The 24,714-nt window shown below is 35.3% G+C and overlaps 1 long non-coding RNA gene across 2 annotated transcripts in view; it reads left to right on the plus strand.

The window, feature by feature from the left end:
- LOC106017429 (uncharacterized) overlaps positions 1-24,714 on the plus strand; it is a 149,918-nt gene that overhangs the window by 42,139 nt on the left and 83,065 nt on the right. The window lies entirely within an intron of this gene.

The following is a 24,714-nucleotide window of genomic DNA, read 5'->3' on the forward strand; positions in this document are numbered from 1 at the left end:
ATGCATAATCTGTAGATACAATAGTCAATGGCCTATGCTTTTTGGTTTTGTTCTGAATGTTCTGATTCTTTGCTGATTTCTTCTTCCACTAAAATTAGCTTTATTTCTGTTCATTCTTTAAATACAAAATACTTTACAAAAGACTTTATTGATGTAATTACTAATTTACCCATACTTACACAACATTGTTCTCAAAGAAATGAAAATTACATGATCCAGGTGTCACAGCTGCTTGGGCTGTTATGCAACTATTTCCTAACTTTAACTGCAGGAAATTCTGCACATCCAATGGTAAGATGTGGTCACAAAATATGATGCTAATAGTGTAAGAGCAAGATCCTGACACAATTATTCCAGTTCAAAATCCCTGCTTTCTCCTTTTGCGTTAAATTAAAAAATCCTTGAGATAAAATTGTGTTAAATCTTCAATTTTTCCCACAAAACAATAAAGAAGGACATTTCTTTAAACTGATAAGGCAGTTTTGCAAAGTTTGAAATCAATGTGAATAAGAAACTGGACTGATTCAAAGATGAATTAGATTCAGAAAATGCATAGGATTTAACTGTAGAAAATATCTTTTTAAGTAACAATCATACTCTTAATTGGTGATAATGTGAGACTACTCTGATGACTGGAACCAAATAAGAAACAGCACATTTTCAACCCAGTAGCACAGTGCAGCAAGCTATCTAGAAAGTGATACTGCTATTACAGACTAGAAGAAATGCATTAAATACTTTTCTCAAAGTTCATGTAACATGGATATTACACTTTTGAGACTGTTTTTCCCATAAGTCGCTGCACCAAAGAAAATACAGTGTTTCAAGGATACTCAGTCCTTTACTGTGTAAATAGTAATGAAAGTACTTCCTACATTGTGTTATTATGACAGATAACAGATGAGCCTTATTGCAGCCTGAATACTCACGTATTCACATCAAAGTGTTATTTGTATTTTTGTTTGAGACAGTTGTTCAGTATTTATGTATTGCTGGTCATAAACTGTAGATTTTTAATTGATATGTTTGAAAGATTTTTAGAAATTATGACCTAAAACTGGATATTTCAGGTACTTAAATTTGAAGCCTTTTTGGTTTGCATTTTGCCTATTTAGCTGCTGATGTAAAAATTGAAAGGCGGGACTTCCTATTTCATTCTTAATTTAGAAAAACTTTGAAATGCCATCACATTACATAATACGAAATATTTAGAAATGCAACAAGTTGGACAGTAGGGAAGAATAGGACAGTAAACACTAGCTCCCAATAGGGTAAGACAGAAGTGGAGAAAGGAAGTGGTAGAAGAACTTGTGGCTTCCTTCAGTGCACCAATCACAGTGCACTGAGACTGTGTGAGGGATAAACTACAGTTTTTTTAGTTATCTGTGCCCAGTAAGTAAAAAATTTGGACTATTATAAGACATTAAAAAAAAAATGCACCTTGTCTCTTTAGAGGCTGAAAACAAAATTAAGCGAAAAGAGTAATTTTAAGAGAAGATTATTTGTGATCTCAGCAGCTAATCTCTATTATTTTTGGCTGATTATTTGCATGTCCCAGGTCATACTGACTGAGTAAATTAATGGTATGGAGAAGAGTAAACTAATGCCTCAGGAGCTGCCATTGACAAATAGTCTTCCTGAGACTCATTTGAAAATAATGTGGCCATATACGGGCTTTGGCATAAGTAGTTGAAAAAGGATGCTGTCTTTTTTCAAACACTGGTGAAAGCAATGCAATAAAGTGAGAAAGAAGGACACGAAAATTAATACTTTGAAAATTTTAATGTTAAGGTCTATAAATATATATATATGAACACTACCAAACTAAGTCTTCCTAGTTGCATACTAAGAAAGATGGGAAATGGCTTATGTGCCTTGATTCAGCTTGGAATGGCAAATACTCTAATGCCACATTGATAGAAATTTGGGCACTGGTGTTTGCTGTTAGGGTCCCTGAATGTGACTTGAAAGTGTATCTTTCTAATAATTTTACATATCAAGGAAATTTGTAAACTTATTACTTTAACTTCAATTGAACATAAAGACAAACTATGGAATATAAAAGGAGTGGTCAATATAAAACAGAGACATGGTATTTGAGGGCAACAGTTTATGGAAATGAGTGAAAAACTTAGGTTGCTTGCTTCATGGTTTTCTTAAGCATCAATATGTTATAGATATACTTCACATTCCTTGTTTATTTTCTCAATTCTGTATTCCAATGTCTTTTTTAAATAACAGTTGTTTGTATAACTGCATATTAAAACTATAGAAATACTTTAATAGCCTGATTTATATTAAGAAATTTGAGAATAGCCCATCTAGTATCATTTAAAACATTAAAATATGAATGTCTCTTTTAGAACAGTTCTTTTGCCTGAGCAAACAGTAATTTTTCTTAATCACCACACAGTCATGTGTGTTGATAATGACACTCTGAAGAACTAAGAAATCTGCAGGTTTCCACTCCATTTATCATGAATGCTAGGGTAGAAAAAATGGGGAGGACAAAATATGAGAGAGAGAGAGAGAATCGTTTTGGCTGCTGCCACTTGAATACTTGAATACTTAGAAATGATTTAACTTTGCATCTGGGAATTACTTAATTGTATGTAAGACTACATATATTCGATATTGATAATATGGTCATCAGATGTACATTAGATTCACTGTTCTACTAATTAAATTGTCCTTTTTAATCTAAACTATAAACATCTCTCAATCCCTTTCTAATGAACAAAACAGCCTGTTGGATTCTAGGTGAAAATATTCCTAAAATATGTTGTTACAGCATTGTCAAGTTGTAGACTAAGTTTCTCCAGTTTTCCTCTCCAGTTAAGTCCACGGAGTTTAGGAATTTCCAATCTTCAAAAGCAAGTGAATTGAAAGATATTTTAAATAGGAATTAGTAAAAAGCCCGAATTCTGCAAAACGTTGAACATATTTTTCTACCCACAATAGCCAACATAGACAGTGGGGCTGCAGGTTGGTGGACAGGATCATGTTACAAACATATGATTCATCCTTGCTATTTTTTCCATGCCACAGTTATATTACATATTAACTGCATCAGATGAAACTAAAATAGACCAGCTACATGATATTATCTGTGTCATACTTCGTAGCACAGTAGATCTAGTTTACTTTAATCAAAAAGGATATTTTATTAAAAGAAATCAAATATAAAAATGTATCACCTCAATAAATCCCAGTGATCATGCACTTAAAATAATGAAATTCATACCCATATATAGAATGGTGGCTGTGTGAGCACCGTATTTCCATATAAAGCAAATTATCAGTGTGACTGAAGATTTTTTGTTGTTGTTTTTTACACAAGAATCTTCTTCTTCTTAGGCTTTCTCTTTACTCAAGAAGTGAGAAGGCAATGTAAATTCTAAGGCAGACAAAACTATGTAAAAATATACCACCAAAGAACTTTTGTCATAACTAATCAGAAACCATAGGAAATGCTCTTTTATAATACATTCCTTTGCAGCATTGTCATAATGGCTCCTAAATCCTTGAAGCCTAGTTACTATTTTGGTTTAGTGCCTGGGATTTTGTATACACTTTATTAAATCTACATGAACAAATATATAGTGGGACTCAAAATTATCAGTCTTATCATGTAAATTCCTTTTTAAATATTTAAGTAAGCATGATTAGCCCCAGCTGAGGCTCTGTCCCCAAGCTGTTTCCACTATAAAGATTCATGTTTGTTTGTGTTTTTTTTTTTGGAATAGCAGTACAAAATCTAATAGAAATTGCCTCATTTTGTTTTCAAGTCATAAGCAGTCAGAATGTTTTGAACCCTTTCTATTAGGGGAGAGAAATTATTTGATAAAGCTTGTCCATTTAGAAAGAGTTTACAAAATATATTTTGTATGAACATAGCAGGAATCAAGTAACTGGAGACAATTTATTTGCGTACATTTCTCAGCCTTTTCTCAGGATTCCTCAGATCAGAGACATTTTCACCCTTTCTTATGCCTTGAGGACACTTATTTGTCTCTTTGGAATTTTTATTGTGTTTCTCCAACTTTATTTTCCATTTCCTAGGTGATTATACACAGATACACTCACATCCACTTACTAGCACCAAACAAACTGCTTGCTCTTCAGTTTCCAAGCATTTACATTTTTTTGTGTGTTTCTTGTTCAAAAAGAAATAGTAACAGCTTGCTACATGTATCCCGAATAAAGAGTGACTGTCAGGTTTATCATACTAATTCTCTCCCCAAAATAAAGCCTTATGTGTTGTCTGGGGAAGAACTGTTTACACCATTATTTTAGAAACTAAGCTGAGACTATAAAGTACATTTCACATAGAATTTCTAGCCAAAATGAAATGTGTACACTAAGGTCTGAAAGAAGTACAGTACTTAAGTCATTTTTCTCCCTTCATTGATGAGAATGTGCGAAGAATTTTAACGCATAGTCAAGGCCTGTATCAGTCTTGGAAGGAGTTGTACTCATGGTCCTCCTAATCATTTTTGTTCCCTGGTCTGGCAGAAAGATTCTCACAAAAAAAGGGCTCACCGATAAGTCGTTATATTTGCCTATAGGTTACATCAGAGTCTGTTTAAAATGTCGCGGTAAGAAAGACAATGGAGAGTGGACATAACAAAGTGCCTTCTATTTAGATCATCATTTGTAATGTGGAGTTTCAACGCTGAGACTGCAGTTAGTTGGAAGAATTTCTGATGCTTTAAGAAAAACTTTGAATGATTCAAAGGACTTGAGATCTCTAGCATTGAAGAATTAATCATTGAATAATAAGGAAAAAATATTATTCTTCTCAGAAATATTCATACAAATCTCTGCATTTCCTGTCAGTATCTCTTGTCTAGGGCAGTGAAGTTCACAAGTGTTAACAAAGGGCATACCATTTATTTTCCATTCACTCTATGTTCCAACTCAATTTCAGGCATAATCCAGAAAAGACCAGTGATTAGCAAGAAGTTTTCTTCCTGAGAATAAGAATCAGATAGGAGAAAAACAGAGTTACTAAGCAGAAATAAAGATGAAGGAAATTATTTGTATCATCTGGGAGTCGCTATGCTGTACCAGCCGTTGTGCAAACCGTATCACATACCATGCAATTAACAATCTTCTCTGTCTAGCCACCAAGACAGGCAGACGTAACAGGCTGACCAATTTATTGTAACAGGTCTTTTTATACTAGACTGATTGCAGAAAAGACTGATTGCAGAAAAAATTACAGAGAATGTTGCAAATGACATTAAAATATAAATGCTACATATGCTAGCATTTTCCAAGTCTTTCTTCCTGCTGAATATTGCATATCCCTTAGTATAGGGGACCCCACAGGCAGCCATAGAAGAGGATTGAGCAGGCTGTCAGAATTTCTCAGATAACACATGGATGGATAGTCCGTGGCAGATAATTTTGGCCGATTCTGTATGTGTCATATTCAGGCTGCCAAAGGCATCTGTAAAATGGCTTGCAGTGCCATTATTCATCCTTGTCCTGATAAAGAAAGAAAATAGATTTTATTATTATGTTATACATGGACTCATTCCTTAATAGACTGATTTTCGTGTGTTCACAGCAGATCATTCCTGTTTGCTTACTGAAGTGGTTGTAACTCTCCCTGTTGCTTGGTACTGTAGCTGAGAGTATTATGCTTATGAACGTAACCTCACTTCTCGTGCAGTTGAGAAATAAACATGTAGAACAGTATCTGTTTAAAGCAGGACCTGAACCTACTGAGTCATAGTCCAGAACAGTAACACTGAGAACTTTCTTCCTTCTGTACATACTAAAGCCTTTCTTCCCTACTTCGTGATCTGCTGAATCTACATAAACTTAAATTTATTTTCAGATCTGTAAAAAAAAAAAAAATTCAAGACCTTCAATATATTGTGTTGATTATATCGTACTTTTTCCTCTGGCTTTTTATAGATGTAGCTTCTTGCTTTCATATCTTACTGTCAGTTACTGAAATACTAGACATGCCAACTTGTGAATGATACTTCAAAAAATTATGGTCATTAAATGTCCCATGATTTTTTTTACAAGAGCTTCAATTTTGTATAAAGGTCAGCTGGAATTTTGCTTGCCTCACACTTCTTTTGTATTTTAAATTATTCTTCATAATGTTTGGTCGGTCTTAAATTATTGTGTAGTTTACTCAGCACTTCTTGAAACTGCGCTATTTCACACCAGTGTCTGTAACTAGCAGATGAACTGATCTCTATTTTGTGGTGTATGAATGCTACCTTACCCAGCTTATAAAAGGATAGATTCCTTAGTTTCTAAAATATCTATGGGATTCTTCTGCTAAGATATGGTTTGTTTTTAATGCTATTTTGAATTATGCTCTAGATAAATTAATCTGCATTCTGATCTTGTTTATATGAGTTCATATGCTCAAGCCCTTTAGAAAGAGGACATTGTGCACACTTTCAAATGTGTGACGTGTGTGAGAAGGCACAGAAGCCAAGCAACAATGAGGTAAAATGAAGAGAATAGACTTCTTAGCATTGCAAGTACCATCTGTTCTGTAGAAACGCATCCTCTGTGTTGGCATTGCCACAGTGGTATGACATGTGTTATTACTTTTAATCATACTTTGTGCTGAAGAAAAGTCTGGTTACATGACAGATTCAGAGGTTGCAGACTCCCTCAGAGCTAGTGCCTAGAAATCCAAGACTGCTGAGAGTATTCAATATTTTTGTTTCTGCAGTATAATGACCTGTGTAAAACTATGCCACTGGGGACCAAGCTACTAGGGCACATATTATTACATTTTGTATATGGGATGAAAAAAGCAGACAGTACTCACATGACAAAGATGACATTTTCATTAAATTGTGGGGAAAAAAAAAAAAAAAAAAAAAAAAAAAAGAGGGCTAAAGAATTTGTCATCATTTTCATAGAGTAAAATTGTGGAGCGTTACAGGATTATATTAGAAAAATGATGGAAGTTTCTCTGTCCTAACTTATTTTTTTGCCAGTTTTACTAATAATAACCGTTCTTTGTTTATCAAAACAAGGAAACAATTCATTACATAAACCAGTCCTTACCGAGACGTGTTGTGATGTCCTTGCATGTATAAGAAAGAAAGACTTACAGACCTAAACAATATTCCTTCTACATCATAATAATGCTGTTTGCATAGTACACAAAGGAAGGTGTCTAATTCCTGTCTTATCGATAGTGGCTATCAGCTAAGGTAGAGACAAGGCATTATCCTTATGCATTAAGTAGAGATACAGTCCATAACTAGTAGAGATTGTCTTTTTTACAGTTATTGAACTATTAATAACCACTAGTCCTGGAATCACACATTCTAGTTCTGTTTGCAACATACAACCAAATGATGTCATATTTCACTCTTGATTAGGCCCCACATCTATGTCATCAGTGACAGTGACCTTTCAAGTATGGGGATATGTAACTTCTGGCTATGTGTTGTCAGATGGCTGTTAATAATATATGGAGTCCAAGGTTTTCTGAGGCATTAGAAACAGCCTTTTGGTCTTGTGTTAGATTCAAACAGCATGGCATCTAGCTCATGTTATACAGTCATGATGGCCAAAACTACAGAAGCTTGGCAATTCCCTTAGGAACTCAAGTACTTTTTGGATGAAAATTAAATATCAGAGAACTGTTTTATTTGATAAAACATTTAAATCAAGTGCTGTGTTGAATATACTCCCAAAATATCTTTTCCATGGCTATTTTTCCACATAATATTTGGTAAAAGTCTGTGGAATATTTCAGTTTAAATGTTTATTTTCTTAATATTCTAATTTGACTTGACAAAAACCTTCTCAGTAGATGCATACAGTGTATTCTATGGAGTTCTTCAGCATTTTTTAGTATTCTAGCCTATATAGAGTTAATCATAGCGTACGGTTTTAGTTTTAGAATATTGATTGCAAATGATTAATTAAAATTAGATGATGGCAGTTTTGTAATCATTATCTTTTGTTACTAGAATAACCTAATAATACTGTGTTGAGAATATATGCTCTTTTGTAGTGTTCATGAGTCACCCAGGAAAGGACATTGTTGGTTAACATTTTCATTTGGGTTATTGTCTTGCACTTTATTAAAGCTCAAAAAAAAAAAAAAAAAAAAGTATGTGTAATATGTATTCTGTTCTAGTACAGTCTTTAAAGGGGTGGATGTTAGAAATGCTAAATTTTGCATGCATATTAGCGCAGATGTCAATGAACTGGTACCACTATAAAAACTATGTCAAATGTACAAAGCAAAATGTGCTCATCACAATCACTTAATATAACTGCAGACATAGCATATGCCAAGACCCCTCAAACAAGTTTTTCTTTGAAAAAGCAAAACATTCTATGTTCTTGTAATTGTGCTTTTGTTGCTCCCTTTGAATTTCCCATGAAATTTCTACCATGAGGAAAATAATAATAGAAGTTATAACACACTATTGCCCATATGATCGGTCACATCATTCTAGTCTTTGGGAGAGATAAAAGTACTAAAATCTACTGATTATTAAACAAAAAAAATATATTGTTTTCTTTCACTTAGGATTCTCAGAAAGTAATGGCTAATAGAGCAATATTAAAAATCTACTTATTAAAAAAAAGAACAGCAAATAAAATGTAGTTTTCTATCCTGTTTCTGAAACTATTTTCAACAGGTGCTTGGAGTTGTGAGTCGTACACAAATATCATGGTAGCAATAAATGGTAACAGAGTGATTTGTCACTTCTTTCTTTTTTTTTTGAGAAAAACGTTTGCCATTCACCAAGAGTTCTCCATTACAAGACTAGTTTTAATTCTAAAGAACAGAACAGAATATGTAAAGATCACTTATGAAAAGCCTTTCTAAATATGGAGATACTCAACTGCTTCGTGAACCTCTCATTTTCATTGCCTGGCTTTCAGACTAGTTCTTAAAAGGCTTAGTAGCTGAGGCTTAAATTTGTTGGAAAAATAAGTTTAATATTATATATGTGTATTATGCTGCAGACATACGTGAACACATCTGAACCTTTTTGATGGTGGCTAAATTACTGGCCTTCAGGAAGAAAGTGATGTGTTTTGATTAACTTTCTTTTACCTAGTGGTAGACATTTATGCTTTTGGAGGTCACAGAAGCAGGTTCTAGACTTCTGTCTTGCTCATGTATTATTTAAGTACTGTTTAACTCCAAAATGGGGAATTTGTTCTTTGGACAGCAAAAAAAAAAAAATTCTTCCTCAATGTTTACAGAGTTTACCTTGCAATAAAAATCTGCTGATTAAGAAAAACACACAGTCCATGAAACTGATGGATATCTACAGGAAAAAGGTTGCTAGGTTTTGATTCCTACTCAAAATGCACTGCTGCTAACCTTGGTATCAGAAGTTTCAGCTATTGACACTGGGAAGCAGGACCTCTCATCCTTTGTGATGGTCCTTGATATGATGTCAGGAAGGAAATGCTCTGGTAAACAATCCATACCTCTACACTTTCCCGTGCTCCTTTAACTGAACAATTTGCACAGAGTGCAAATATTAGATGCCCAGCTTGACCTCCCTTCCCTGAAGTCAGGCCACTACATTATGCGCTAGCTGTAGCTTTGATATGCTTCTCATAGGCTTTCCCAAAATGCATGCATTACAATTATTCAGCCCAGAGGCTGCACATCTCCCTGTGCTGTCTGTTTCCTCCAGCAGTGCTTGAAAATGTGCTATTATTGAAAGAGTTAAAAAAAATCCCCTTGGAAAAGCTAATTATTGCATGCAGATACTTCTTTGTGTGATCAAGGAGGGGACAATTTAATAGGCTCTGTAATACAACCAAGAACAAAATTGCTTTAAAGGAAGTCTCTTGTTGAGTGACAACTCTGTTGCCTGAGCCAATTAGGTCCCAATAAAGAGTGTTGAATTGGCTCCTGCTTTCTCATTAATTATGTTCTGTCACAGACATGGGGCTTGATTTAGCAATTTTGTATTACATTAAGATACTGAAAGGAATGGAACAAATGGCTCACTCTGATAATAGGCATTCTATACACGGTGTGACATTTACTATCCAGCTGTCCATAAGGCAGCCTAGCACTTCAGTTCAGGGGTTTATTTGTCATTGCTTCAAAGGGACACTCAGCTTTTCACAAAAAAGAAACAGAGAGGCTAATAGATAGGACAAAATGTACTGCTGATATGCTTTATTAGAGATAGGATGCTAGGGTTTTGCTAACAAGCTCATCCGTTGGGACTAAGCCGAGTTTGCTGTCAATCATCCTACACACAAAAGCACACTAGTTAACAAGGAGAAATGAATTACAGACACTTATTCCTGCCTGTGGGATCACAAATACACCAATCTGTGAAAGAGGCACAAACTCAGAAGACAAACTACATATTTGTCAATAACCTCCTAGAAAGAACCCTAGTAATTCTTTGAAGACCTTTGATTTAGCTTCCCTCTAAAATACATGTATAGGAAATGTTTTAGTTACCATGACATTTTTCCTTTGTTACTCGTACAATTTTTCATCACATTAAAAACACAAAACTGAGGAGGTCTGCAAATGTTGTGCTAGGTATATACACTGCTTTTTATACCAAGCCACAGGGGGCAGCTGCTGTTGTAATATTCATTAATAGCAACAGAAAATTAAATCTTACAAACTTTAGGTTCAGACTATCATACATCAATGTGTAGAGCATAATCTAAATCCCAATTTATATCTTATATAATAATTAAAGTAGCGGGATTTTTTCTAGGCTGTGCTCATTTTTTTACCCTCCATTACATATTTTCTTGGGGAATTTTGATCTATTGCTTGCATTGCACTTCAGGTCCAGATTCAAAGTGTGTAAATGAATTTGTTTATATACCTTAGTAAATATTATGTATATATATATCTATGTGTCTGTGTGAATTTAGGCATAACTATTTGAACCTGATTTAATGTTCTTGTCAAATTATTGACATTTATAACGTAACGTGTCCAGTATTACTGACTTCATCCCAAAATCAGAATACATAGAAAACTGGGGATCTATTTTACAGAATATTAGTTGCATTTGAAAAGAAAAATAATCCAAGAACAAACTCTAGATATGAAAGAGCAAAGAGGAAAAGAAAATGAATGTGTGTTATTGCAGAAAGAACACTAAGGTTTATTTTCTAGTCAGAAATGTTTAGTCAAAATGGCTTTGCTGGTGTGTACATAATTTTTGCCATCAATGTCTTACCTAAATCTAAGAGATGATTTCTATAGTTCTCCATGTTTGGGGGATTTTCTGCAATAATATTTTTGTGTCAGATGTATGGAATCATATTTCTGAGACTTTATTATCATCCAGTGGCATTACTTATTTGGTAATACTTTATTTTACCCTATCTTTATATAGATATCCTGCAGATAATTACAGTCCACAGTTGTCTCTTCTGATGCACACTGTTCACCCTGAGAGATTAGAAGGGGTGGGGTGAGGATGCTCGTTCCAGAATATTGGTCCCAAATTTGTACATTGGTACAGTCCCAAAATTACAGATCTGCAGCCATGGGGATGAGGTAATGACACCTCCTCAGAACTGTCAGAGTTTGGTGCTCCTCCACCAAATTAAAAGGGAAAAAAGCTCTATTGAGCTTCTTTCTCCCTATGCACTTGTTAATGCTGCAGGCTGGGAGTGTGAAGGAGTTACCTTTTAAGAAGCTGCCAGAAATGAAACTGAGACGTGCTGCTTGTTCTCGAATAATTGAGGAAAGAGCGTACAGGCTTCTCCCAGTAACCCACTCCCCTTGCTCGGGTCTGGATTAGCAGAAATGAGCTGTTTTATTGGCAGTACTGGTAAAGGAACATAGGAAAGCTTTCTCACTGGAAAAGACTGAATAACAGGGAACCTTCATGTCAGCTAACTGAATGAATGGTTCCCAGTCCCTAACAGAAATATTAACGCCCTTTTGTAGGCAGGTGGGCAAGGCGATCTGCATTTTACAAGTTAGGTGGAAAGTTCTCAGATGAGTCAAACTACAAGCTAATTAAATCACTTTTTCCAAAGTGTAACTTTCTTCCTGAACAGATGTGAGTCTCTGCACAATACCCCCACCAAATGTCATCCTAGGGACACCCAAGTTTTTGTTGCATTCTGCTTCTCCTTTACAGCCCTTCAAAGTAGTCTGATATATTAATATAATAATCATCTAATACAGTGGATAAATACAGGCCAAACAAACAAAGTCCTAATCAGTTAGTTAATGCTACTTCGGACCTATATAGGGCAGCCTGAATCTCGTTGTTAATTTGTAGCATTGTCATCCTCCTGCCTTGCTTTCCCACTCATAAATTAATTACTCCACTATTTCTGTGGCAGAGATTTTGCAAACTCAGAAAGGGAAGAAAATACGCTACAAAACATACTTCAGTATTGTTATCAACCTCACCTTTCCTGTCTCCAGTAGTGTAGGCGGTGAGATCATCTGTCCCCATTATCTTGTCAGGTCTCATGCTCGCCTTAATTTCAAAATGGCTGCATCTCTTCCAGGTTATAGATATTTTTAGTCCAAATTTCCATTAATTCCTTTTATTGCTATAATTGTCACCAATTTCCTTTTCTAAATAAAAATGAAGCATTAGAAATGTGTAACTTGGAAAAGTAACATATTCAGAGTCATAGTCAATTGAGATTCAATAGTTTCAAAAGCAGCTGTATTTGAAAAGGATTAACCATATACAGCTAGAGAGCTTCTGTGCAAAATAACTTGACCCAGACAGTAATTTAGGTCATACTGAATGAATTTTCAAACATTAACAAAGAAAGTAGAAGAATGAAGAGTTCTTGCCTTGGTTTCCTAGATCTTCAAATACAGCTGCATTTTGATATACAAGTACTAATTATCTAGCCCAGTGAACATAGGATCTGAAGGGATCCCTTCTAAGCGAAAGGATCACATAGAAAATTAACCCTGCTCTGAAACAGACACACAGCCTCAAGTCTAGATAATGCTAGTCTGGCATAGGTCACAAATTGGGCTCAAGGTTGCTTTTTCTTGTACAGAAAGGTAAGAAGCTCCTGAAGAACAGTTACAGTATCGGTATTCTTCCAGCTATGCCTCTCAGTGAAATATAATTGTGAGACAAACACTCCTTTCCAAGATATGGTTGCAGATAAGAGTGACATAAAGCCAATTAGTAGAAATTGTCACTACCCAAGATTTCTCCACAACATACTGTTATGGGATTTACTTAGCTGGAAGAGGACAGGTAGGCTATACAGTCTGATGAAAAAACAATACTTCCTGCTTTAGCAGGACAGTTTCCTTGTAGAGAGTGTAGAGAGAGATTCTTTCAGAGGGTAACTCAGATTGAAGACTTTCTACCCAGAGAATCTCTACCATTTGTTATTCTCAAACTGGCCAAGCCCTCTTCATTCTCTATGCAAGGGGACTGATGGAGACCAGCTTCCTAGTGTAGGTAACTTCAGGTACTTGAAGTGTGGCTGTGCACATATTACACAGACAAGATATAATCTGCATGTGGATGTGATTTATTTTAATAAGATGTATTTTACTTGAAAATATTAGCATTCTTGAAAGAAATGGACTTGCATATAAACATGTTTTCAAATACAGAAGGTTTAAAGGTTTCAGGTTTTCAGGTGAATACAAGTTGAAAGGAATTATTTTAAGCACTACAAAGTATTTTAATTGTACTGCTGAGAGAAAATATATTTGGTATGTGTGGCACCAAGGTGTTACTGGGAAGAGAAATGATGAAATGATTGATATCTGTAGTTTAGAAGAGAAGGGTAACTTTTATTCTGTGGAATTTGGATAGGTAGATAGCTTCTTGAGTGAACTGAAAATGAGAACTGCAGTGGTACATCTTTAAGTAAATACTTTCTGTTGAGTCTATGTTTACATATATGTAAATATATATATATATATATAAATATTTTTCAAACTCAAGCCTATAAGTGATCCTGTAGGATCCTCATGATGATCAGAACTGAGGGGCAATAGAAGGCATGTAACTTTTCTAAGAAATGTCCCCCCATTGGCATCTGGGAATCTTTCTCCTTTGATTATCTTTGTTACTTCATTATGGAATATAGTGGTACTTCCACTTATCATCCAGGGGGAATTTTAGGCATTTGATGAAGGAAGGAACCTCAATAATAGAATCCAATTCTTTCATTGCTTCTTTTGTAGGGAGTATTTATTGTAGTAATTCTGATGTGATGACCAGTTTTACATTTACTTCTCAGGTAAAGTACAGATCTAATCACAGGAGGTTGAAACATGGGATGTCTGTTGACTATTAAAAGGAAAGAGTGAATTTTTAAAAGATTTTTAGGCTTAATCTTCCTCCAAGACAGATTTAATGATTTTAATGATTTTCGAAGATAGTTGACAGCAGTTGGGGTTTTCTTCCATATAAGTTCTTGAAATGTTCTTTCTCCCTTGAGCAATATATTTTAGATTTCTGAGGTATCCTAAAAACCATCAAAACAAGTGCACATTTACCTAAGAAAAGAGGGGAAAAGCAATGATATTTGGAATTTTTAAGGATGTTGCTGAGAGAATCTAGGTTTCCATTCCACATGACAGATACATCATCTGTACAGCATAGGCTCACCGATAACATTGTTTAAAATGTGTTCTTCAATAGGGGGCTATAAAATATTACATTGTGGAGCTAGGTTGGCAGACAAAAGCCAAAATATGTTCAGTGTTGGAGAAAAAGCTGCTGTGTTTGATGGTAGATGTCAGACTGACAGGATATCCAAGCTGAGACTCTGAATTATCCAAGAAAAGTTAAGGTTTCATTTTAGTATGTAGTATTTATGCACGGTTTGGGGATAGTCATTAGAACTAGTATGTTACTTACTAATGAGGTGATTTACATAGTGGTGTTCTTGGAAGAGGGTGACAATAACATTATGGATGGTGTTGACATTCCTAAAACTTTGTCAGTGATAGTTCTGTGGCTGGATACCCTAAGATTCCTTGAAGTATCCTTTGTGTTTTACATGCTCATTCTGGGGAGCATGTAAAAAAATAGCCAGGGAGTGGAAAAAAGCGGGAAAAGCTTTTGAGGTTCTTCTTGGAACTGATGAACCACTTCCTCCAACATGAATGTGCTGAATCAATTTAGGCCATGTTACCTCAAAGACATATTATTTAAATACATGTCTCAAAATGAATTGCCACATGTTCAGAATATATTCCTGACTGATTAAGCACACTTCCAGTCAATTTTATGTTCACGTTTGTGGCTCTGCCTCAATTCTCCTGGACTGTAGCTTTAAAAAGTGTAATTAAAACAATAAGTAAAATCAATCTCCATTTTGTCTTCTATTCCAATCAATCCGATGTGTGATGTTGTCTTTCATCGGGGAAATACTGAAACACACTCATAAAAAACTAATAATAATAAATAAATAAATAGAAAACCACAACAATTAGTGTGCATCTTTGGAAAGAATCTGAAGATTCAGAATAAGATCTCAGTTACAAGCTTGTCTGTGAGGTTACAAGACCATCTGCAGCACTGTCACTGAACACAAGGCACAAGACCAGGAAATCCAGATATTAGCAAGATGAAATACTTAGGAACTCTGGTAAAAAACTAATTATTTTCTGTCTTCATAAACCGTAGCCACACAAGATGACATGTTGGGAACATTTGGGAACAATTTAATATCTTCAGATGTCCAGTGACTGGTAATAGCTTTCCATTTTTTGACAAATAATTGTTTTTGCTTTACAGAAGTTAAGACAAATGTTCAATGTTCCCAATGCTTTTGTAATCAAAAGTCAGTTGAACTTTGGCCTCACTAGTAGCATACTAAGTATTACTGATGAATCGGTGTCCCTAGTGTCTTGAAATTTATTTAAGTAGGATTTTGTCCACTGTCTTCAAAATAAAAGTCTGATTGGAGATGGTTTCACCTTTGTATGCTGCTATAAACTTTCTTTTCAAAATCCAAAATGATTTTACATTTATAGTGTAACTTTTTTTCTATGATGGTTTCTATGCTGTATTTTCTATTACTGTTTCAGAACTACTATGACTAGAAGATATTAGATGATTGCTAAAAGCCTTTTATCCTTCTTCTCCACAAGCCTGGAAAACTTAATGTAATTACAATGTAGAAATATTCTACGAATGTTATGAAACGATCCCTTAACTTTCTCTTGCATAACTGCTTTACTGTTGAGCTTAGAGATTCTAGAGAAAGGGAAATATCAAATATTTTGCTATTTCCACTGAGTGCTAGGAGGATGTGGCCAAGCATTGTAAGGCATGCTAAAATCTAAAACATATGAATGTAAATTTCTGAAATCAGCCAGATGTGAGTTATGGACCATTACCTGTTATTAATTAACATGTCATCCAGTGATGAGCAAATAGTTGCAGTTATTTTGTTTTGGATTAAGATTCTAGTGATTGATTAGAATGTCTGTAAAAATTGCATTTCTTTTCCTGTTCAATTTTTGTCTTTAATTTAATACCAATCTTGGAAAATCAAGTAGTTCTATCATGTTCGGTTTTATTATTTCAGCTTTTAAACTCAGTCAATTTATTTTAAAAGGGAACAGTAAGAATTAGCTAGAGTAAGGTATCTTTTATTATACGTCCAAGTACTTATAAAGTTATTAAGTTATTAAATCAAACTTAAATTTAGTGCAAATGTCTTACGTAGACAATGTTGGAATGTAATATATGGAAAATGAAAGAGGTACCCCAATTGCAGCGTACCATTTGACCTGAAATGTTCTCGACAACGTTCTTAGGTTGGCTCGGCCATATTATAGAATCTCAAAGAAAATAGTAATGCATAAGAAATAGTAACTAATTACAGTTTTTGTTTATGAAGTGATTCAGTGAAACACGTTGGATTGTATATCTTTGCTACAACTAAATTATGCTAATTAGCTAATAACACATCTTCCAAATGATTTTTAAATAGCTCTGTTTAGATTCTGACTCATACAAGTAGCAAGCTGTTACTTTTTTTGCATGAGTTAGAGTGAGTGATTAAAAATGATGTGCATGACTCAAAAAGAAAAGTTCAGGTTTTACATAATCATAGAAAATGTTTAGGCAGTCCAGTTGAAATTGAAAATGCAGAAGGGTTGATGTTATTATAGGACTGGATAAAATTAGATTTATATTCTTTATATTTAAGTATATCAAATCATGTCCTATAGTTTTGACCTGGCATATATTCAACAAAAATTAACAAATATTATAAAACACATATTATTTTTTACACTTAAAAGGGCAAAAGAGAAAGATACAAACACCGTAAAAGAGAAAGAACAAGCACCATACATAAAGCTTTAGCCCATAGCTGCCTAGTATCTAGTTATCCAGTCTTGGCAAGTTCAACTAGTTTGTTAGAAAACAGCCCGCTTGCTTAAATCACTTAGGAGATATAGGAAGGAAATCAGTCAACAGCTTTGTACATTAAATTTTAATTTAAAAGCATTTGTGTTACTGTAGTTTGTAAAATTAAAAAGTGAAAGAATCCCTGCATCCACCATTCCTTAAAATGTATTCTTCAGCTTTTCCTAAACTTTGCCCAAGAATGTAAGATATAGTAGTAATATAGATCAAGAAGAATTCAAAGAACCAGAAACAATGCCAATATCTCATGCATTATAACTGGTGCTTTAGCTACTGTTTATTGAATTCCAATTAGTAATATGCTTTCCCTTTTTGTGTGGCAGTGTGCATATGAACATGTATCTCAGAATCAACCTACATAAAAATGGGAATGTAATAAATGTCACATTATATCTTCATTTTGCAAATTTGTTACTGAAGTGTAAGTAAAGGGGTCAAAAGTGCATACACATTTAACAAGAAGGTTCACTTTCATTTTGTTCAGTCATCTGAGTGTGTTAAGTCAATACTTTTTAGGCCATCTTTCTGAGATCATCATTTCTATGTTTCACAGTACTTCACCTAGGTAGTACTCACATCAAAAATTAAATATTTCTCCTTCAAAGTCATTTTATGTTTATAAATATTGCTGAGTAATTTATTATTAGGAATTATAGTTTATCATTCTTAAATATTTACACTAATTTATATGCACAGATAGAGCATACTACTTGTCTGCACAAGATTTTCCTTTAGAGCAGGCTTGACTGAGGAACTCCTTTCCTGCATGCTTTCTGAATCTCTAGCTGGGTTAAGCTCAGAAATTCTGTTGATCACTGGTTTACATTCACTGTTTAGGCTGACAGAATAGAAGCAATAAACAGTTTTTATTTAGCACCACATTACTTGCTAGTAAGTACTTATCTTATTCTGCATTCTTTCTCAGAAAAAGGACAGGACAGAAAAATATAATGATAAATTACTCCTGCTACAAATATCCTCCTAAACCTCTTTAAAGTGCAATTTGTTTTTCACTTTTTTCAAGAACTATTAAGAGTATTATAAAACTCCAAGATTCCAAAATTCCATCAAAGAACGGAGCATTTCTGGGCTTATATTTCTATAGTCAACATCAAATTTAAAATACCACGACAGTAGGAAATGTCTGGATACCCTTTAAGTGGAAGTCTTTTATAAAATATGTCATTAGTGAACTCTGTTATTCATTTGATACCTGATACTGAATTAGTATTTTTCATGGTGAGTGCACTGATACTGAAACTTTGAAAATTAATTTAAAAGCAATTTAACTAATTTCCTCTATACATTTTAATTAATGCCAGGTCAATTAGAAAGTGTAGAGAGCTAACTGTAGGTGCCAGAATCCAAGAGTCATTCTCCCCACAGGAATGTGTTACTGGGACAGAGAATCACACTCCTATTTCTCTGCTCTTCTAGATCCAATGAATTTTATATTCTTTCCTAGATGGAAACACAACTTTGGAAACATTGGAAAACATCCGCTAATAAGTCTAATTTAAAAGCTAAGCTATCTTGGACTTCTGTTGTACTGCATTTAACACTGGTGTACTTTCATATTTAGGAGCCCATGGCACAATATTTCCATATTAGCTGTACAGCTTCAGCTCATGTCCTGATACTCTGCTCTAGATAGACAAATCTGCTCTGAGCATCTTAGCGGAACTTGTGGAAGCATATTTCTGGGGAACTGCCAGAGACTTTTTGGCAGCTCAGGGGAATTATGGATAGATGGAGGAGCTTACCATAATTCTTTGGAAAACCTCTAAGAAGTGAACAGATACTGATAACACATGGTAGACCTTTTCTCAAGAAGAAAGCTAGATGAATGCTCTGATCTGAGCTCTTGCTCCAAACTCAGACTGAAGAGCAATAACAACACAATTGCAGTATGTCAGCAGAGGCAATCCTGGCAGTGAGTATGAGGAAGCAGACAGAAAGCTGTAGCTGGTAGGAGCTATTGCCATAGCAGTTCCCCATCTGCGGTAGGCGCTCTGCAGTACTTGCCAATGACGTCACCTAAATGGAACATCTTTTTTGGACCTAAACATTGCTTACAGCCTGGTGGAACGGAGTCTGTGCCTATCCTAGATATATGTATTCAAAAGGAAAGAAAAAAAGCCTTGGATACCTTTGGCTTAGTGATCTGTAACACTTCAGTGCATTGTAATCAGAGCACTAACAGTGTTGCCTGCCAGTGTGACTGCCAGGCTGTAGAAGGTACGTGTATCTGGAAAAGCAGGAACTATTATTGATCATTCTGATATGTTTCATCTCTGATGAGCCTTTCACATTCCTGCTTGTGTAATAACAGGAAGGGGTAGCATTTAGTAGCGACACAGGTCTTTCTTTGTGTCCTTCTGGCGGACTATTAGTCTGCATTTGCTTTCTTTCCAGACAAAATGCATAATTCTGGAACTTTAAAGGCCACTCACAACAGAAATTACTTTCTCGCTTTACTAATGCTTAAGTTTGCAAGGGACGGATGGCTACAGTATTTCTCTGATTGTCAGTTTGGCACTATGGTCCAGTTACTAGTTCCATGACTGGTATAATACTGGGCTATTGTAAACTAGGTATACTAATGAAGCATTTTGTGATCTGCTAAGAAAAAACTGATTGTCAGGGTCTAAGTAAAAATTTCGTGTGTCTGGATAATTCTTGCTGTTCAAATGTGGCTTGCTTTATTATCTCTTTTCTGATAATGAAAGTAAGCTTCATTATTATATTCCGAAATGTGTATTAATTCCCTTTTGTTGTCACTTTGTTTTTGCACATTTTAGCAGCGGCCATATGTAATTTATTCCCCTGCAATGAATCCTTTTCTGGGACTTCCATATTGCTGAAGGTCAATACAAAATGAACAGAAAAAATAGAGATGAATGTTCACTGATGCCAATACACTAATCCTCCTCAGAGGCAACAAAGATTGTGATGAAGATTGTAGTTGTGATTCCCAGGTGTTTTCTCAGTCTCTTTCTCTTTAGAAGTGAAATGGAAACAAATGTTTATGGAACATGAGTTTTGCCATTGTACTTCAGTTTACTGCTACTACTAATAATAAAACAAACAAAAAAAAACAAGAAGGGCTTTTCTGCCTTCAAGAAGGCAGAAAGCGATAACATTCTTTTTAGGATTTTGAAAATCAGAAATCATTGTCTGGATTTAAGACACTGATCAGTGATGGATGATTCTTCAGATGATTCACAGATTTATTTGGAAGTATGACTCAGATTTCAAAAATAGAATTTTAGATATCAGAGTAACTACCTAACCTCAAATTTGAAATCACATCATTTTCCCCATAGGCAAAGACGTAATCACTTCCATGTTCTCCCTAGTATCATACTGAAGTTTTGCGTATATACTAATGAAATGAGAAAAACATTTTGGTTTTCTGTGAGTTTTTGTCACAGAAAAGATCTGCTTTGGAGGGAGATCTCCAGATCTACTGATTTGACTGAGCCACCTTATGTGAGAATACTCTGCAGTCCATCTGTGTGCATAAATCATTACTATTTCAAGTAAAATAAACACCTGTCCAAATCTATGGCACGAAACATACAAACCAACACATGTAAAATCATATAAACACATTGCAATGTCTCTATCAATAACATTATTCTTGGAGCTGAAATTTGCAAAATTAATAATTATCTCTACCAGCAGTGCGAGCACTCTTTAGCGCAGTTTAAAGAATGACAGACTGTGACCCACCCCTTCAAAGAACATGACTGTCCCAGACTGATGCACATCTACCTTCCCTAAAATAAATTGGATTTGGTCATAAAGGCTATCTTTCTCATGATTTAGTGTGGATGTTTTATCTGCTTTATCTGTTTCATCTGCTTTATCTGTTCAAGGACATATCTTCACAGCTGGTGCTTCTGCATAACAAGTTGCTCAGGGATACCATAGTATGTGCCAGAGAACCTGTTGGGCTCTTATGTGTTTAACTTCTGCATTTTCACACAGCTTTGCTCATGAGGCTTTTGTACTGATGCAGCTACAGTCACTGCAACCACAGTAACTGCTACACAACCTCTAGAAATTTTGGTTTCTAGTAAAGATAGCCAGGAGAAGTAAGCAGAGAGTATATATTCTATGTGTTTATTGACTCACAGTTACAATTTTCCCTTTTCCCAAAATGAGAGGTGATTCTCTCTTTTCTAGAGAGAGTATTCATCTTACAGAAAACAGTTATCAATATTTCACCTATCTAGACAACAATGGTCATCAAGGTTAGAAGTTTTGTTTTATTTTCAGAAAGCCTGTGACATGAGGCTTCCAGATATCACAGCAATAGTACCAGAGGTGTCAGCTGAAGACCTTTGTAGCCAGGTCTAGATGGCAATGACACTTATGACAACCTCAGAATTAATGATAGAAAAGATGCCATCCACTTGTTTCATGCTGATATTCTTCACTGATAGAAAATGTCAGCCTTTTATTTTGCAAAACAAGGACGTCTCTTCTGAAACTCATGGAGAGAACAAGAACTTCTTTATTCTACTTATGACAAAATTTACTAAACACTGGAGACCTTGAAGTTTTGATCTTGGAAACTTGGAGGACTCGATCTATTCATATTTTAAGATCTAGCAAGACAGAAGCAATCCAAATTATTTACTTCTTACAGTCCAAATAGCTCTCCATAGTGAAAATCATAATTCATTTTTTAAGAATATCATATTCATATACATACAGTTCAGTGCATCCTTAGCGAGTTCACTGAGTACTAAACTGGGAGGTGCTGTTGACTGTCTGGAGGGATGAGATGCTTTGCAAAGGGATCTAGATAGATTGGAGTATTGGAAAATCAGCATTGACATGAAATTCAGCAAAGATAAATGCTGGGTTCTGCACCTGAAGTAATGCCTGACTCAGGTACAGACTGGAAAATGAGTGGCTGGAGAGCAGCTAGGCAGAAAGGGATGTGGAGGTGCTAGTTGACAGTAGGCTCAACATTAGTCGACAGTGTGTCCTGTCAGCCAAGAGGGCAAACTACATTTTGGGATGAATTAAATACAGCCAGTCAAAAGAGGCAATTCTCCCACTATGTTTAGCATTGGCACAGCCTCACCTTGAATATTGTGCGTAGTTCTGGTCTCCACAATATAAAAAAGATCTCAAGATACTTGAAAGCATTGGCAGGACACTTGGGTTGTGTAGTCTAAACAAAAGGAGGCTAAGACCTCACATAAGACAAATTCCTGAGGAGGGGAAGTGAGGAGAGAGTTGCTGGTCTCTTTTCCCTGGAAACCAATGACAGGAGACAATGGAACAGCACAAAGCTGCATCGCAAGACATGACATTGGGAACAATTTACTGGCAGGGTGGTCAAACACTGGAACAGGCTTCCTGGAGAGGTGGTTGATGTCCCATGCCTGTCCACGTTCAAGAGGCATTTGGACAATGCCCTTATTAACAGGCTTTAACTTTTGGTTAGCCCTGAAGAGGTCAGGCAGTTAGACCAGATGATCTTTGAAGGTCCGTTCCAGCTGAACTATTCTATTCCAATAACAGTGTCTAACAGTGTCTTTTTTTTTTTTTTTTGACATTTTGAACACCATTAAGGAAACCATCTTAGTAAAACATAAACAGGAGACACTATAATCCAGAAAATATTTCATCAGATCACTATGTACTATCTTTATTCAGATTGAAATAAAATACATAGTTATTTCAACTGCACTGTTTCACAGTATGACATATCAGCAGTAATAGGGTTGCCTATTATGTTACCTAAATATTAAACACCTTGTGCTCTACAATAACAAATAAAAATAGATTTAAACAAAAAATATTATTTTTTTTCCAAAATAAAATGTTCCATAGTTAGAATAAGCAACTTCATTTCTAGCCAGTTGTTGGTCCTGCCCAACATGTCCTTTTTTTTTTATCTTCCTCTGTCAGTCAGTCTTAATGTTTTTGTTCTGTCAGCTCCAGTTCTAATTTAAAATTTCTAGTTCCGGTCTCTGTGTACTGGTAAACTTGAAAATATTTGGTTTTCCTTTTTTTTTTTTTCTTTCACATTTTTTTCTAGTAGTTGGAATCTTGTTACATTTCCCAAATAATAGCTTTTACCTGAAGCAACTAAGAAATTATATGCCATTACCAACCACTGTAAAATAAGCAAGTAGAACTCTTCTAAGCAGTTCTCCTTATCCATAATATAAATTGAAATTATTGGTTAAACTTATTTTCCCAATTTCACAGTAAACATCACAATAAGCATCTGTGTTTTAGACTCACATTGATGATTAATTTTTGTGAGTATACAAGTGTTAATTGAGCCAAAAATATATCTTTCAACTGGATTTCAAAAAATAATCACTATTGGGGTATCTGAAAACATGAAACATTGCAAACCAAGCAATTCTGTATGTCAGGAGCTGTGATTATTATATGAAAACCATACTGTTAGGTTGTTCTTTTTAAAAAACATGACATACCAAATTGCTGAAAACTGGTATTTACCACTGCAGCATTTCATTTTTACTTGTCATGTTAAATCTTGTCACTTTTTGTTATGTTGTTTCTCATCATATTGCAGTTGGATGTGACACATTCAGTTACATGACATGACTCATTGCAACCTGAGAAATCATAGATTGTTTTGGGGAAAAAAAAAAAAAAAAGTTGCTATAGAGGAAGAGACTTTCCAGAGCCTTCTTGGTGGAATGATGCCCAATGCTAGGCTTCATCAAAAGAAGCACGGCCAGCGGGTCAAGGGAGGTGTTTCTCCCACTCTGCTCTTGCCCCTGGAGTACTGTGCTCAGCTCTGAGCCCCCAGCATAAGAAGGACATGGACCTATTTGAGTGAGTCTGGAGAACCACAAGGATGATCAAAGGGCTGAAACACCTCTCCTATAAAGACAGGTTGGAGAAGAGAAGATTCCAGGGAGACCTTATAGTGGTCTTCCAGTACCTAAAGTGGGTGTACAAGAAAGGAGAGGGACTTTTTGTCAGGAATCATAGTGATAGGACAAGTGATAATGGCTTTAAACTAAAAGGGTTTAGATTAGATATAAGGAAGATTATATCTAGATTTAGATTGGCTATAAGGAAGAAATTTGTTACTGTGAGAGTGGTGAGACACTGGAACAGGTTGCGCAAAGAAGCTATGGATGTCCCATCCCTGGAGGTGTTCAAGGCCAATTTTGATGGGGCTTTGAGCAACCTGATCTAGTGGGAGGTGTCCCCGCCCATGGCGGGGGGGGGGGGGGGGGGGTGGAACTGGGTGGTGTTTAACGTCCCTTCCAACCCAAACCATTCTATGATTCTATGAATATGTTAGTGACATTGCTTGTTTTGTCTAAGAAATAGGAAA

The sequence above is a fragment of the Anas platyrhynchos genome, chromosome 5, assembly GCF_047663525.1.
Source record: "Anas platyrhynchos isolate ZD024472 breed Pekin duck chromosome 5, IASCAAS_PekinDuck_T2T, whole genome shotgun sequence".
In the NCBI taxonomy this organism is placed as follows: Eukaryota; Metazoa; Chordata; class Aves; order Anseriformes; family Anatidae; genus Anas; species Anas platyrhynchos.